Source organism: Eschrichtius robustus, chromosome 14, assembly GCF_028021215.1.
Source record: "Eschrichtius robustus isolate mEscRob2 chromosome 14, mEscRob2.pri, whole genome shotgun sequence".
Taxonomy (NCBI): Eukaryota; Metazoa; Chordata; class Mammalia; order Artiodactyla; family Eschrichtiidae; genus Eschrichtius; species Eschrichtius robustus.
The window spans coordinates 8302074-8316541 of NC_090837.1; the positions used below are offsets into that span (position 1 = coordinate 8302074).

General features: G+C 45.6%; 1 pseudogene; it reads left to right on the forward strand.

Annotated features, from left to right (window-relative positions):
* Nucleotides 1-11469: 11469 nt before the first annotated feature.
* On the forward strand, nucleotides 11470-11565 carry LOC137777112 (U6 spliceosomal RNA; annotated as a pseudogene).
* Nucleotides 11566-14468: the final 2903 nt, after the last annotated feature.

Consider the following 14468-nt stretch of genomic DNA (forward strand, 5'->3'; position numbering starts at 1 on the left):
GGCAGGGGCTTTTTTGGTCTGTTTTGTCCAACTCGTTCACTTACAGTTCACTATCTTCTGAAACAAGCCGGGGTGCAGGATCATAAACCCATTCAGTAAGTTTGCTGCGCACCTATCAAACGCTAGGCTGAGGGATTCCAAGAAAATGGTAACTTTCATGGAATCTTATATTTTAGTGAAGAGAACAGGCAAACAACAAACAAAATAAGTTCACATCTTTCTGACTTGGTCACTTTTGAGCTGAGACCCGAACCAGCAATGCAAAGAAGCAGGGACCTGCTTTCCAGGGGCGGAAGGGAACAGCAGATGCAAAGACGCTGAAGCAACAATATCTGCCCGTTGGATCATTAGGAGGCCAGCTGAGCTGCAGAATAGTGGAGGGCAGAGGGGAAGTGGGGGTAGAGTAGTGAGCTAAGAAATGTTCCCTAGGGTATCGACTCCAGGAGGGCAGGGACCTTCACTGTCGGTTTGACAGCTCTACCCCCAGCATCTAGAGTATTGCTTGGCACACTGCTCAGTAAATATCTGTTGAATGAATAGATAGTGTGGGAGAGAAAGGAATGAGTGAAACTCATAATTAGCCCAGAGTCAAGTCACAAGCATGAGGCATTCCAGGTCAGCTATGTGAAATTTAACTCTTGTCACCACTAGAGGGCGCCCCTCCACTCACCCACATTATGGGATAAAACTGAAGGCCCCCTCCTCCCAAAAGTCTCTGGGATTCTCCCAGAGACCTTTCTGTTTTTATGAGACCGGGAAACTTGGAATTTTAAATCTCACCCCATTGGGCTTGTTTCTTTGGTGGCCTTTGTACTTGTTACCTCTTTCACTTAACCATCTGTGTCTCAGCTCAAATATCACCTCCAAAGAGAGACCTTCCTTCTCTGTTTAAAGTTGCCCCCATTTCATGTTCTGTCACCTCGCCCTGTTTTATTTCCCTTATAGTTCGATCACTACAGTATCTGAAATCACTTAATTTATGTACTGACCTGTTTGTCTGTACTCCCCTCGCCCCGCCCCCGCCCCGGCTCCCCCAGGAGATGAGTGTCTGAGAGCAAAGTTCCCCTCTGTTTAAATTACTTCCTTATCACCCAGGGCCTCTCACAGGATATGGCACACCGGAGATTCCCAATAGGAACAGGTTCAGTGAAAAAGATAATGAAATGTCCTTGGTTCTAAGGGCCCCCCAGCTCAGAACTGGGTACACACAACGTTTTGAGGGCCCATGGGGCCTGAGGGAGGCTAGCAGGTCTGGAAGGGAAGAGTCTGGAAGCTGGGAGGAAAGATTTGCTGATTAAGGAGGAACAAAAGAGGTGGGAGTGGCAGTTCAGCAGGGGGCTTTGGGGTGGGGATGGGGCCAGGTTTCCTTTCTCCAGATCCTACATCATGCCCCTCCCACTCTCCTAATTCTGTGCGGTTTGAGTCCTACCACGTGCACAGAGCAAAAGAAAAGAAAAACAAAAATACTGTCAAGACTTGGGTTGGTGGCTTGGGAGAGGGGTGAGCATCTGAGTAATTCCTGTTTCCTGCTCTAGGGTCCTAGAGCCCTGAAGGGCCAGCGGTTAATAACTTTTCCCCACTATTGTTAGAGCTAGTTGGGGCCATGAGATACACCCACCCCATTCCAAGCCTCTACTTAACAGAAACTGAGGCCCCAGAGAGAAAGCACCTTCCCAAAGAACACCAAACAAGCCAGTGGAGAATGAGCCTGGGAACCCCAGAGGCCCACCCCGGCAGTGCCTCCAAGCACCATGTATGGCTCCCCCTAGTGGCTAGAGGGTGTGTGCTCTCAGCCTTTTGGGGTTTGTATTTGAAAAAGCCAAATAGAATTTTTCAATCAACTCTGTGTATGAGGGTATAGAGATCCAGCTGAAGGGACTGCTGCAAACTGCTTCACCACTGTGGCCAGTGGGCACAGCCTGGGGCTGACCAAAGACGGCAGGAGCTGCCTTGGGTGGTAGCAAGCTCCCCATCACATGGGGTAAAAAAAATACTTAGCACTTAAGTAGTACTTACGAGTGACAGGCACTATTCCAAGTTCTTTATTAGTAAATAATTTATATACTTATTATAAAGAAATATATAATATAAAATATATTAATAAAATAGAATAATTGATACATTTATTAAATACATTGTTATGTTAATATATCTATATTATCTTGTATTAAGTATGTTAAATTATTTTGTTGTTTATTATTATTTTATTGTATTGAATATATTATATTGAACTCGAGAATTCCTTACAACAACCTGTCGTATTAATATCACCATTTTAAAAAAATTGAAGTGTAGTCGATTTACAATATCGTGTTAGCTTCAGGTGTATATCACCATTTTGCAGATGAGAAAAATGCACAGAGAGCCAGTAAGTAGTAGTACAGGACATTAAACCCAGTTGGTGGGTCTCCAGAGTCTGGGGCTTAACTACCACCAAAGTCACCCCTACCCCTGCATCAGAATCTCCAGAGCTATTTTTTTAAATGCAAGTTACTAAAACCCACCCAAACAGTTTAGTTTTAGCAAGTTTTTTGGGTAAAGTTTGAGAACCACCAAACTAGATGAGCTTTAGTTTTTAAGTACTTTTAGTCTTCTGCAGTGGTTAAGGTTGGCTGTTCCCTTGGCCACTCAGTTGCAGTGTGACCTTGGGCAAACTACTTAACCTCTCTGAGCAACCAATACCCTTAGCAAAAATAAAGATATTACAAATACCTATTCATGGACCCTGAGTCTGGACACCCAGTCACCTTCCCAAGGCAGATTTTTAGGAGGGGTAAATCTGATGCCCAGCTAAAGAGGAAATACCTTGCCCGTTCCTGCCCAAAATGGCCTCAAAGAGTTCCCCACTTTCAGTTTGAAAAGAGAGCATTCTGTCAGAGCCCATCATGGTTGCTTGCCTCTATTTCCTTCCCCCATCTCTGCCTTACCCTCTGATTGCTCTAGGTTTGAAACCCCTAAATTAATAATAATAAAAGAGCCATCGTCTCTTATTTTTTTTTTTTTAATTTTTATTTATTTATTTATATTTTTGGCTGTGTTGGGTCTTCGTTTCTGTGCGAGGGCTTTCTCCAGTTGCGGCGAGCGGGGGCCACTCCTCATCGCGGTGCGCCGGCCTCTCACTACCGCGGCCTCTCTTGTTGCGGAGCACAGGCTCCAGACGCGCAGGCTCAGTAGTTGTGGCTCACGGGCCCAGCTGCTCCGCGGCATGTGGGATCTTCCCAGAGCAGGGCTCGAACCCGTGTCCCCTGCATTGGCAGGCAGATTCTCAATCACTGCGCCACCAGGGAAGCCCCATCGTCTCTTATTTATGTATATTTATTTATTATTTTTGGCTGTGTTCGGTCTTCGTTGCTGCGCGCGGGCTTTCTCTAGTTGCGGCGAGCGGGGGCTACTCTTCACTGCGGTGCGCGGGCTTCTCACTGTGGTGGCTTCTCTTGTTGTGGAGCACGGGGGCTTCAGTAGATGTGGCGTGTGGGCTCAGAAGTTGTGGCTCGCAGGCTCTAGAGCGCAGGCTCAGTAGTTGTGGCACACGGGCTTAGTTGCTCTGCGGCATGTGGGATCTTCCTGGACCAGGGCTCGAACCCCTGTCCCCTGCATTGGCAGGCTGATTCTTAACCACTGCACCACCAGGAAGTCCAGAGGCATCATTTCTTAAGCTCGTGCCTTTATAGACCAGTGCTTGTATACCTCTGGTGATGGGAAGTGCCTTCCTTCTGTACCAGTTATTTCTAACAGTTCAAAAGTTCTCCTTCTGTGGAGCTGGTATAGGCCTCCCTGTGACTCCTTCTATGTGTCACACAGAATGTGTGAAATCCCTCTGCTGCCCAGCCCTGGTGCCACCTCCACAGGACATCTGGAAGGCAGCATTAGTGAGTGATCCAAGGGCTTTCAGAGTCAAAGAATTGGGTGATGGAAGCAGGGGACTGGTGACAAGATTCAGAATTAGGGTTTGTGTTGATTTCAAAATGATTCTCTGTGTCTGAAGCTCAGAGACCATGTCCAGGGGAACCCCTGCCCTGCCTCCCTGCTCCCCAGGCCCTGGGTTTTTCGGGCTCACTCTTCTCCCTGGTCAGAAGCCATTGCTCGAACTGTGTGTCTGTGCTCATGCCTTTTATGGTTAGTGCTTTTTCTGTCCTGGCTAAGAAATCTTTGGCAACCCCAAGGTCAGGGAGATATTCACCTATGTTTTAAAATTTTAAAACGTAGATTTTTAAAAAGCTTTAGAAGGACCTCCCTGGTGGTCCAGCAGTTCAGACTCTGCGCTCCCAATGCAGGGGGCCCGGGATCAATCCCTAGTCAGGGAACTAGATCCCGCATGCCCTAGATCCCACATGCATGCATGCCGCAACTCAGACCCTGCACAGCCAAATAAATAAATAAACAATTTAAAAAAAAGTTTTAAAAAGTAAAAAGCTTTAGAGTTTTCGCTTGTATGTTTATATCTATGATCCATCTCAAACTGATTTTTGAGTGGAGTAAAGTTTCCCCATTGAAATGCATGGATCATTCTGTCAGAAATCAAGTGACAATACTTGAGGGTCTGTTTCTGGATTCTCTATTCTATTCCATTGCTCTATTTGCTAATATGCCAATATATACTTTCTTGATTACTCTAGCTTTAAAATGTGTTGAAGTCAGGTAGGTTAAGTCTTTCAACTTTGTCCTCCTTTTCCAAATTGGTTTGGCTATACTAGGTACTTTACATCTCTCTCTATATTTTGGGGTAAAATGTTGGGATAAAGTTTGGAATACATACATGACTTGGGAATCATTGCATCTCTTAAAGGGGTGGGGTCTTCCTGGAAATCTAGCATCCTCCATTAGAAAAACAGGTCCGGGAATTCCCTGGCAGTCCAGTGGTTAGGACTCGGCGCTTTCACTGCCGTGGGCCTGGGTTCAATCCCTGGTCAGGGAACTAAGATTCCCCCAAGCTGCGCAGAGCCACCAAGAAAAAAAAAAATTAAAATAGGACCAACTAGGTCACACTGTAGAGACTGAGCACCTGGGTCAAGAAGGACTGTTATGAGTCAAATTGTGTCCCCCCAGTACCTCGGAGCGTGATCTTATTTGGAAACAGGGTCTTTAGAGAGGTAACCAAGTTAAAATTAGGTCATTACAGTGAGCCCAAATCCAATATGACTAGTGTGCTTATAAAAAGGGGAGATTTGGACACACAGGCAGGCCCAGAGAGAAGACGATATGAAGAGACACAGGGAGAAGATGGCCATCCACAAGCCAAGGAGTGCCTGAGGCTTCCAGAAGCTGGGAGAGAGGCCTGGGTCAGATCTTTCCATGGAGACTTCAGAGGGACCATGGCCCTGCTGATACCTTGATTTCAGACTTCTGGCCTCCCAAAGCGTGAGACAATAAATTTCTGGTGTTCTTGGCCACCCAGTTTGTGGTACTTTGTAACAGCAGCCCTAGGAAGCTCATATACATACCCTAGAGTAAGTTGAGGTGGGATCTTCAGTCAGCCAAGGGACTTGAGTTCTAATAGGTTTATCAGGGAGCTGCAAGTATGTTCAAGATGTCAGCAGAGATTAGAAAAAGACAAGCAGATTTTGGAGCTAGGAGCTCCTCGATGAGAATCCCAGCTTTGTCAGTTTATAACTGTACCACTTTGGGCAAGCAACCCAACCTCTGTGAGCCCCACCTGTCAAATGGGAATAGTAATTAATGGGGTTTGGCAGAAAGGGCTGCTATGACTGTTCCACAAAAGAACATTTGTCTGGCAATGAGCGCAATGCTCGGTAAATGGTGGTTACTCTTTTCCCTTTTGTGGGATGTGCTGTGCTCAAGGAGAGGGAATTGTTTCATTCCGAACCTGATGAATTGGCTAATCTGTGAGTATTCACAAAAGGCAGAAAATCAGTGAGAATCCAACCAGGAAAAACAGATACTAGAATAGGGGAATTTATGCAAAGAATTGCTTCCTAGGTAATGGAAGAACCATGGAAGCAGGCAAATAGGGGAGGGAGGGTAAAGAACCTACAGATTAGCAACAGCAGGAAGGCCAGTACCACCCCTGGGATTGGAGGGACCAAGGGAGGAGGTGGTATTTCTGGTAACCAGGAAGGATTGAGGTCACCAACAGAAGGTGGACCCACAGTGGGCCTGTCTGGTGGGAGGTGGAGACATAGGAACTGTAGCTGCTACTGGAAATATTACCTGAGGCAGAGAGAGGGAGAAATACCCAGGCTTCTCCCTTCCTCCCGCCCACCAAGCTCCTATCACTGACTCCCATTGGTCAATCTATACAGGAAGTCAGTTGATTTGGCAGCCTGCAGAGGTTGGCCTCCCTGTGATACAGAGCTAAACAGAGGAAGGGCAAGGAATGGATTTGAGGGCAAACAAGCCCAGGTCCGACACTGGGGAGCTGGAGTTATATTTAATCTCTCTAAGCCTCAGATCCCCCATCTAGAAAATGGGGATAATGATATCTATGAGTATCTACTCACAGAATAGCTGACTGCATAAAACAAGATAACACGGAGAAACAGTTGAACCTGGTGCCTGGCATATAGTAGGGAGTACCCTGTAAATGTGAATGAATCATCTAGTTAGCTGTTTTCTGCTCAGAGGATGAAAGGAAAGAAGAGGACAGAGGCCTGGGAATAAACTCAAGGTGCTGGAGCAGTGCTGGTGCTAGTGATATTTTTATCTTGCAGACGTGCCCATCTGTCCTCTTTCTGTTCTAAGCTGGTGACTGTCATTCTCCTTTTAGAAACCCTGAGTCAGGGCTCACCACACCAAGTTCAGGGTAGTCTCCACACTCCTTCAAAAGGACTTCAGTCCACTAGATTTTAAGTTGGTGTCTCTGCATCCAACTGCTGCCAAATTTTTTTTACCTCCCCCGGCCTGGGGCTGAGCTGTTTCCAGGATCTCTCTTTGTATAATTAAAAAGAAAAATAGAACAGCAGATGTTGCCAAACACGTATTTAAAGTGACACCCTGGGTTCAGGGAGTGAAAAATAAAAATGTTTAAGGTTTAGATTAAAAGTCTCCATGCCCAGCTGTCTCCTGACCTTGGAATTTCTCCTCAGCCTGGCCGCCTTTAATCCCCTGCCCTGGCTGGTAAAAGCCTTTTAGACCAAGGGCATTTGTTTCCCAAAGAACTATTCCAGCCTAATCACATAAAAATGCCCAGCATCCCAGGAACGGCTTGTCAAGTGCAATGTGGTTCTGCGGTTCTCTCCAGAGGCCCTGGAGAAGGTGAGGAAATTGGGGCTCTGATCACCCTAGGAGTCACCCCTGAGTCTTTGCTTCCCTTCACTGTGCCCTTTCTCCACCACATCTAATCCATCAGAAAACCCGGTCGACTGTAGCCCGTCACATTTTCTTACAATCTGAGCTCTTCTTGTCAGCATCACCTCTTCCATCTTATCCAGGCCACCATCATCGCTCGCCGAGAGGTCTGCAGTAACCTGCTCCCTGATATCTCTGCTTCTAAAGCCATTCTGTAACAGCAACCAAACAAAAATCTTTCTAAAACAAATCTGACCCTGTCCCTGCTCTGGTTGTATTATTTTCCCACTGCTGCTGTAACAAACTACACAAATTTGGTGACTTAAAAACAGTACAAATGTATTCTCCTACACTTCTGGAGGTCAGAAGTCCAAAATGAATCATAAGGAGCTAAGATTAAGGTGATGACAGGGCTGGTTCCTTCTGGAAGCTCTGAGGAGAAGTCCATTTCCTTGCCTTTTTCAGCTTCTGTACTCCTTGCCTTGTGACCCCTTCCTCCTTCTTCAAAGCGTATTAGTCCAATCTCTGCTTTTGTTGTCATATCTCCTCTCTTGAGCCCTCCTGTCTACTTCTTATAAGGACCCTCGTGTTTACATTAGGCTCATTAGGATAATTCAGGATAATCTCTCCATCTCAAGCTCCCCCCTTTTTGCTACACGGCATGCGGGATCTTAGCTGCCCAACGAGGGACTGAACCTGTGCCCTCTGCAGTGGAAGCGTGGATTCTTAACCACCGTACCACCTGGGGAAGTCCCTCAAGATTCTTGACTTGATCACATCTGCAAAGCCCCTTCTGCTGTACGCAGTAATGTATGCACAGGTTCCAGGGATTAGGACGTGGATGTCTTCGTGGGTCATTATTCAGCCTACCACACCTGCTTAAAGCCCTCCAATGGCTTTGCATCTGAGTTAGAATAAAACCCAAGCTCCTTACCCTTGAGAAGAGGTATGAAAAAGCTTCATCTGATCTAGTGCCTTCCTACTGCTCCAACACCATGCTCTGCCCCACCCCACCCCTTTTAGCTTACTTGCTTCTCACAGTTCTTCCCACAGCCAAGTCTACTCTTGTCTCGAGGTCTCTGCACATGCTGTTCCCTCTGCTTGATTGCTTTCCCCCCAGATCTTCACATGGCTGGCCACTTCTTCCCTTTTAGACTTTAGCTCAAGTCTAAAGAGACTTCTCAGAGAGGTCTTTCCCTGATATCACCCACCGCTCCCTGCTGTCTCTCATATCACCTAGGTGTACTTAATGTCAACATAAGCACTTAATGTTACTGTTTTGTTGTTGTTGTTTTTAATTTGTTTACTTATTTATTGTCTTTCTCTTCCATTAGAATGTGAGCAAATGAGAGAGAAAAACCCTTCCTTGCCTTGGTCACTGCTGTATCCCCAGTGACTGGTGCACAGTATCCTTGATAAATGTTTTTTGAATGGATGGATGGATGGATGGATGAATGGATGATGATGATGGTCTGGACGTCCAATTTGGTCTCAGGGCTTCAGTGTCCAGGATTCAGGCTCAGGATGGAGGTAGGTGAGAAAGGCAAGAGGGTACTTCCTGTGTGCCAGGCCCTGTGCTAGTCTTTCCTTTATGCAATTCAACATTTATTGAACACCTACTGTGTGCCAGGGCTGGTGCAAGTTACTTATTCATGCATTATTTATTCAATTCTAGGAGCATTTGAGTGCCTACTGAATGCTAGGCAATGTACATTTAATAAGCCTCTACTGTATACCACCTGCCCCAAATTAGTGCCTGGGTACACAGTAGTTAAACAAATGTCTGAATCAATGAATACCCTCAAGGAGTCCCCAGTCTTCCTGCTAAAATGGCCTGTAAATACATAACTCTAACACACAAAGATAAGCCTATAACATGGGTGTGTTCAGAGTGCAGAGGGGCCCCTTATCACCTTGTACTGGCAGGTACCTTTCCCAGTCTTATCTTCTCACCTGGGAACTAGCTTTTTGAAGGTCAGGTAGACTCACCCTTCATTCACCTGCCTCTCCATCCCCTGGGCACCCAGGAAGGATCTTGCCTGTAGCACGTGCTCAGGCAATGCCTGTTGTCTGATTACTGCTGATCCCCTACTGGCAGTTGTTCCTTCATTCATACCCCGGGCAAGAGGGCAGCAGCTCAGTCCTAACCCTGGTGCTGCTGGCAGTGAGCTGGGAGCCTCTGACAGGCTACCCACCCTCCCATTTGGCCTGACTTTTCCAGCCATCAGTGAAGGATTTGGTCTCCTTCCTTGGTGTAACACCTTGCCTGGACTTCTATATAATCTATTCTTATAAAAATTCAGGCAATGCATAGAAATTGTTAAAGATTCAAATACTCACCATAAGGGATTTCCCTGGTGACCTAGTAGTTAGGATTCCAGGCTTTCACTGCGGTGGCCTGGGTTCAATCCCTGGTCGGGGAAGATCCCACAAGCCATGCAGTGCGGCCAAAAACCAGAACAAAACAAATCCTCACCATAGTCACAAGACTTTGCCTGATCTGACACTTTCCTTCCCTCCTTCCGTTCTTCTTGTTTTAAAAAATAGTGGTAAAATATACATAACGTAAAATTTACCATTTTAACCATTTTAAAGTGTACAGTTCTGTGTCATTAAGTACATTCCCACTGCTATGTCACCATCACCAGCATCCTTCCCTTCTTTTTTAATAATAATTTAAAAATTCACTATTTGCTCATTGTCTTTTATTGGGGTCTTACAGTTAATGATCAGTTCGTTTGAATATTTACAAAGATAACTTTAATAATGTACCAATTGTTTTGATAAGAAATGGCTAATATGGAGTTTGTCATAGTAAAATGAAGTCGTGAAATTACTTTTTGGAGTTACTGCCATGCAAAGTAATAAAGATTGTGCCACTGTGAGCAAGTAAAAAAATAAAGAAGAATACTATGCAGTTCTAAGCTTAAAAAAAAATAGGAAATAAACATATATATGGTTTAAAATAATAATATATTATTGTTATCAATTTAAGAAACAAAACTTTACCGCTTTCACAGCAGCATTATTCACAATAGCCAAAAGGTAGAAACAATCCAAATGTCCATCAGTGGATGAATGGAAAAACAATGTGCTATATACATACCATGGAATATTATTCAGTCTTAAAAAAGAAGGAAATTCTGACACATGCTACAATATGGATGAAACTTGAAGACGTTGTGCTCAGCGAAATAAGCCAGTCACAAAAGGACAAATATGGTGTGATTCCACTTATGTGAGGTACCCAGAGTAGTCAAGTTCATGGAAATGGAAAACAGAATGGTCGCTTCCAGAGGCTGGGTGGACGGGGATTTGGGGAGAGTTATTTACTCATCAGGTGTAGAGTTTCTGTTTGGGATTGTTTGGGCTGAATGTTTATTTCCTCCCGAAACTCTTTTTTTTAAATAAGTTTAGTTATTTATGGCTGCGTTGGGTCTTCACTGCTGCACAAGGGCTTTCTCTAGTTGCAGCGAGCGGGGGCTACCCCTCATTGCAGTGCGCGGGCTTCTCATTGTGGTGGCCTCTCCTGTTGTGGAGCACAGGCTCTAGTACATTCGCGGGCTTCAGTAGTTGTAGCTTGTGGGCTCTAGAGCGCAGGCTCAGTACTTGTGGCGCACGGGCTTAGTTGCTTCATGTCACGTGGGATCCTCCTGGACCAGGGCTCGAACCCGTGTCCCCTGCACTGGCAGGCGGATTCCTAACCACTGCGCCACCAGGGAAGCCCCTCCTGAAACTCTTATGTTGAAGCCCTAACCCCCAGTGTGATAGGATCTTTGGAAGGTGATTAGGTTTAGATTAGGTCACGGGAGCAGGATCCTTATGATGGGATTCCTGCCCTTATAAGAGGAGAGAGAGAAAGGTCCCTGTCCACACACATACCGAGGAAAGGCTCCATGAGCATGCAGGGAGAAGGCAGCTGCCTACTAACCTAGAAGTGAGTCCTCACCGGGAAATGAATCTGCTGGCACCTTGACCTTGGACATCCCAGCCTCCAGAACAGTGAGAAATAAATGTCTATTGTTTACGCCACTCAGTCTATGGAATTTTGTTATACTGGCCCAAGTTAACTAAGACAAGGATAATGAAAAAGTTCTAGAGTTGGATGGTGGTGACAGTTGCACAACAATGTGAATGTACTTAATGCTACTGAACTGTACACTTAAAAATGGTTAAATGATAAATCCTATGTTATACGTATTTTGCCACAGTTAAAAAAAAAAGTGCTCACCTCAGTCTACTAAAATTGGAACAATACAAAGGTTGGCATGGCCACTACACAAGGATGACATGCATATTTGTGAAGTGTTCCACTAAAAAAAAAAGAAAAAGAAAAAAGAACAATAGTAACAAGAAAAACCCCTGACCAAATGGCCTCCATCTGGGCTTTCCTGTGTGACACTGAGTGACTGCCTAGGTGCTCACATGTGGGTAATGCTGAAGAAGAAGGAAGTTTACACCCCATGGGGCAAACCTTTGATCAGGAGCCAGTAGATAATTCTTCTCCCTTCTTCCTCTCCCCAGAACTGTCCTAAGTTGCCATAGTAAATATGGCCTCTTCTCCGTACTCTCATTGACTCACCCGCTTTCCCTGCCTCACTCCCCCTTTTCTGCGCTCTTGCTTCCTTGGACTGCACTTCCCAATAAAGTATAATGCAAACTTTTGATTCAGACTCTGCTTTCTGGGGAACCCAAGAAAGACATATCTGTAATGTGTCCACTACTCTGTCGATGAACATTTGAGTTGTTCCAAGTTTTCTGAGATTGCATACAATGCAGCTGGGGCTACCATCCTTGTTCATGCTTCCTGGTGAACTTGTGTCTGTTTCTCTAGAAGGTTCCTAGCTCAGAACTGCAGGATCATAGGCTGCATGTTCCTTCAGCTTTATCAAATACTGCCCAATTAGTTCTTAAAGTTCCTACTTCTTTTTCCAGTTTATTTCATCCCTAACCCCCACCAGCAGCTCACTACATTTGGGTCATATGGGCCTTTTTTCAGTTCCTTTACTGTATGTGCTCCCCCATCATGAGGCCTTTGCATCTGCTATTTTTTCTGCTGAGAACACTTCCCCCACACTCAGCCTAACTCCTCAGAGCTCAGCTCTGTGCCTCACTTCCTTGGAACAGCTCCTTGACCTCCTCCTCAATCCCAGCCTGGGTCAACCCCCTCCTCATCCCACCCATATTATACATCTCGTAGCCTCATATACTTCTCTGCTGTGATTCAGTGATCCGTTGCAATGTTCTATCTGTGCAACTGTTGGTACAAAGTCTCCCCTCTGCTAAGTTTCACTAGCCTGAAAGTCGTGACCACCATGTTTGTTTCAGCTCGTTGCCATATCTCTAGCACCCAACACCATGCCTGGCACACAGTAGGCAATTGATATTATTATCCTAATAGCTATTCTATGTTCTCACTCATCGAGCTCAGTGTGTAATTTTTCCGACATGTTTTAACATTAATTAGCATGTACTGGGGCCAAGATCATGATAATGTAAACAAAATCCTGTTCCTTGAGGAACTCACGGATAAAGTTTAACAAACATTAATTGAGCTTGCTGGACCCTTACCTATTTTAAGTGCTTAGAGCTAAGCACTTAAAACTGTTTAATTGGCTCAGAAGTTACCCCTAGTCTGAGTGTTACTATAATGAGTAATGATGGCCATTGTTTATTGAGCACTTATTATGTGCCAGGCACTCTACTAAGTGCTTTGCATTTACCATCTCATTCTATCCTCACATCCTACCAGGGAGGTAGTATTATTACCTCCATTTTACAGATGAGGAAACTAAGCCTTAGGAAGGTGAAGTTACTTTTTCCAGATCACACAGCTAGTAAATGGTGCAGACAGGGTTTCTCAGCCAGAGTGCCTAACTTCCTATCACAATGTTAAACTTCCCCTGTCCCAATTACGCTGCTTTCAGTTAGATTCCAGAGACTGAGTTCTTAATCAGAATGGTAAACTATGATAGCTGCCATTATGGGGCACTTATTGAGTACTAATCACTTTATATCCATCCATTCATTTATTCAACAAATATTTACTGAAAACTTACAACATGCCAAGCTCTGTTTGAGAGGATGGGGGTACAGAGGCAAACAAAACAGAATAAAATCCCTGCCTTGCAGAGTTGACATCCTAGCGGGAGGAGAAAAAAAAACTAAACAAAATAAGTAAAATATATGATAGATGGTGATCAGTGCTACAGAGCAAATGGAAGCAGAAAAAGGAAATATGGAGTGTTATGGCTGGTGTTTCCATGATCTCATTTCATCCCCCCAACAATCTATTATTTTTCCCATCATAGAAATGAGATTCAGAGTGGTGAAGTCACTTCCCCCAAAGGCACACAGCTCACAGGCTAAGTGTGGAAAAACACAGGAACCCATCATGCACTTTTTGCTGTGCACCTACTGAGTGCCTTGCGTTGCAAACAAAAGGAGCATCAAACTTTGTTCCAGTTCCAAGAGTTGAAGATCTGGAAGGCTGGTAAGTTAACCCAGGTGAGTGGAGGGCTCACAAAGCTGTATTCAGGTGTCTATGCTTTGCCGGGGGCAGACATTAAGCGCAAGATCGCTTGTGGGGGATGCCGACGTTGAGACTGGACTCGAAGCTCAGGCTGACGAATCGATTTTAGAGATTAGGAGCAGAAGATGAAGGCCGCCTAGTTCGTTTTGGGGCTGTTAGTGACCCAGAGGCCCACCAGTCCTTGCCCTGCCCCCAGAGCTGGCTCTGCGCCCCACCCCCTTCTGCCTTAGGTCTCCAGCCTCCAGGCCATCAAGCTGGGAGATCTAGAAAGTGGCTATGACAGAGTGCTACCGACCCCACCGAAAGCCACACTCACATGCAAATAGGGCCTCCCCCACCCCATCCAGCATTAACAGCTTGAGGGGCCTCCCAGACTCCGAGGGTCCGGGGTCTGGGGTGGGATGCGTGTTTGCAGGCCTCAGCTGCCAGCGTTGACAGCTGGTCCCCTGCCCCCTGGTGGCCCAGCGGCTCGGTTTCTGCCCAGCAGATCTCATGAACCCTGAACCCGGGAGGCAGTCTGGAATAGAGTGAAGGAAGCCTGGGCTTTGGAGCTAGAAAAGCGTAGAGCACTGCCTCCCCCAGGCCACCACCTTGTCTGTTGCACTTCAAGAGGGCCTCTTAGAACCCTTGCCTCTTCTTCAAAGAGGTACACTTTAAGGTTTAGTTGATCAAGCTGAAAACAGACATATTT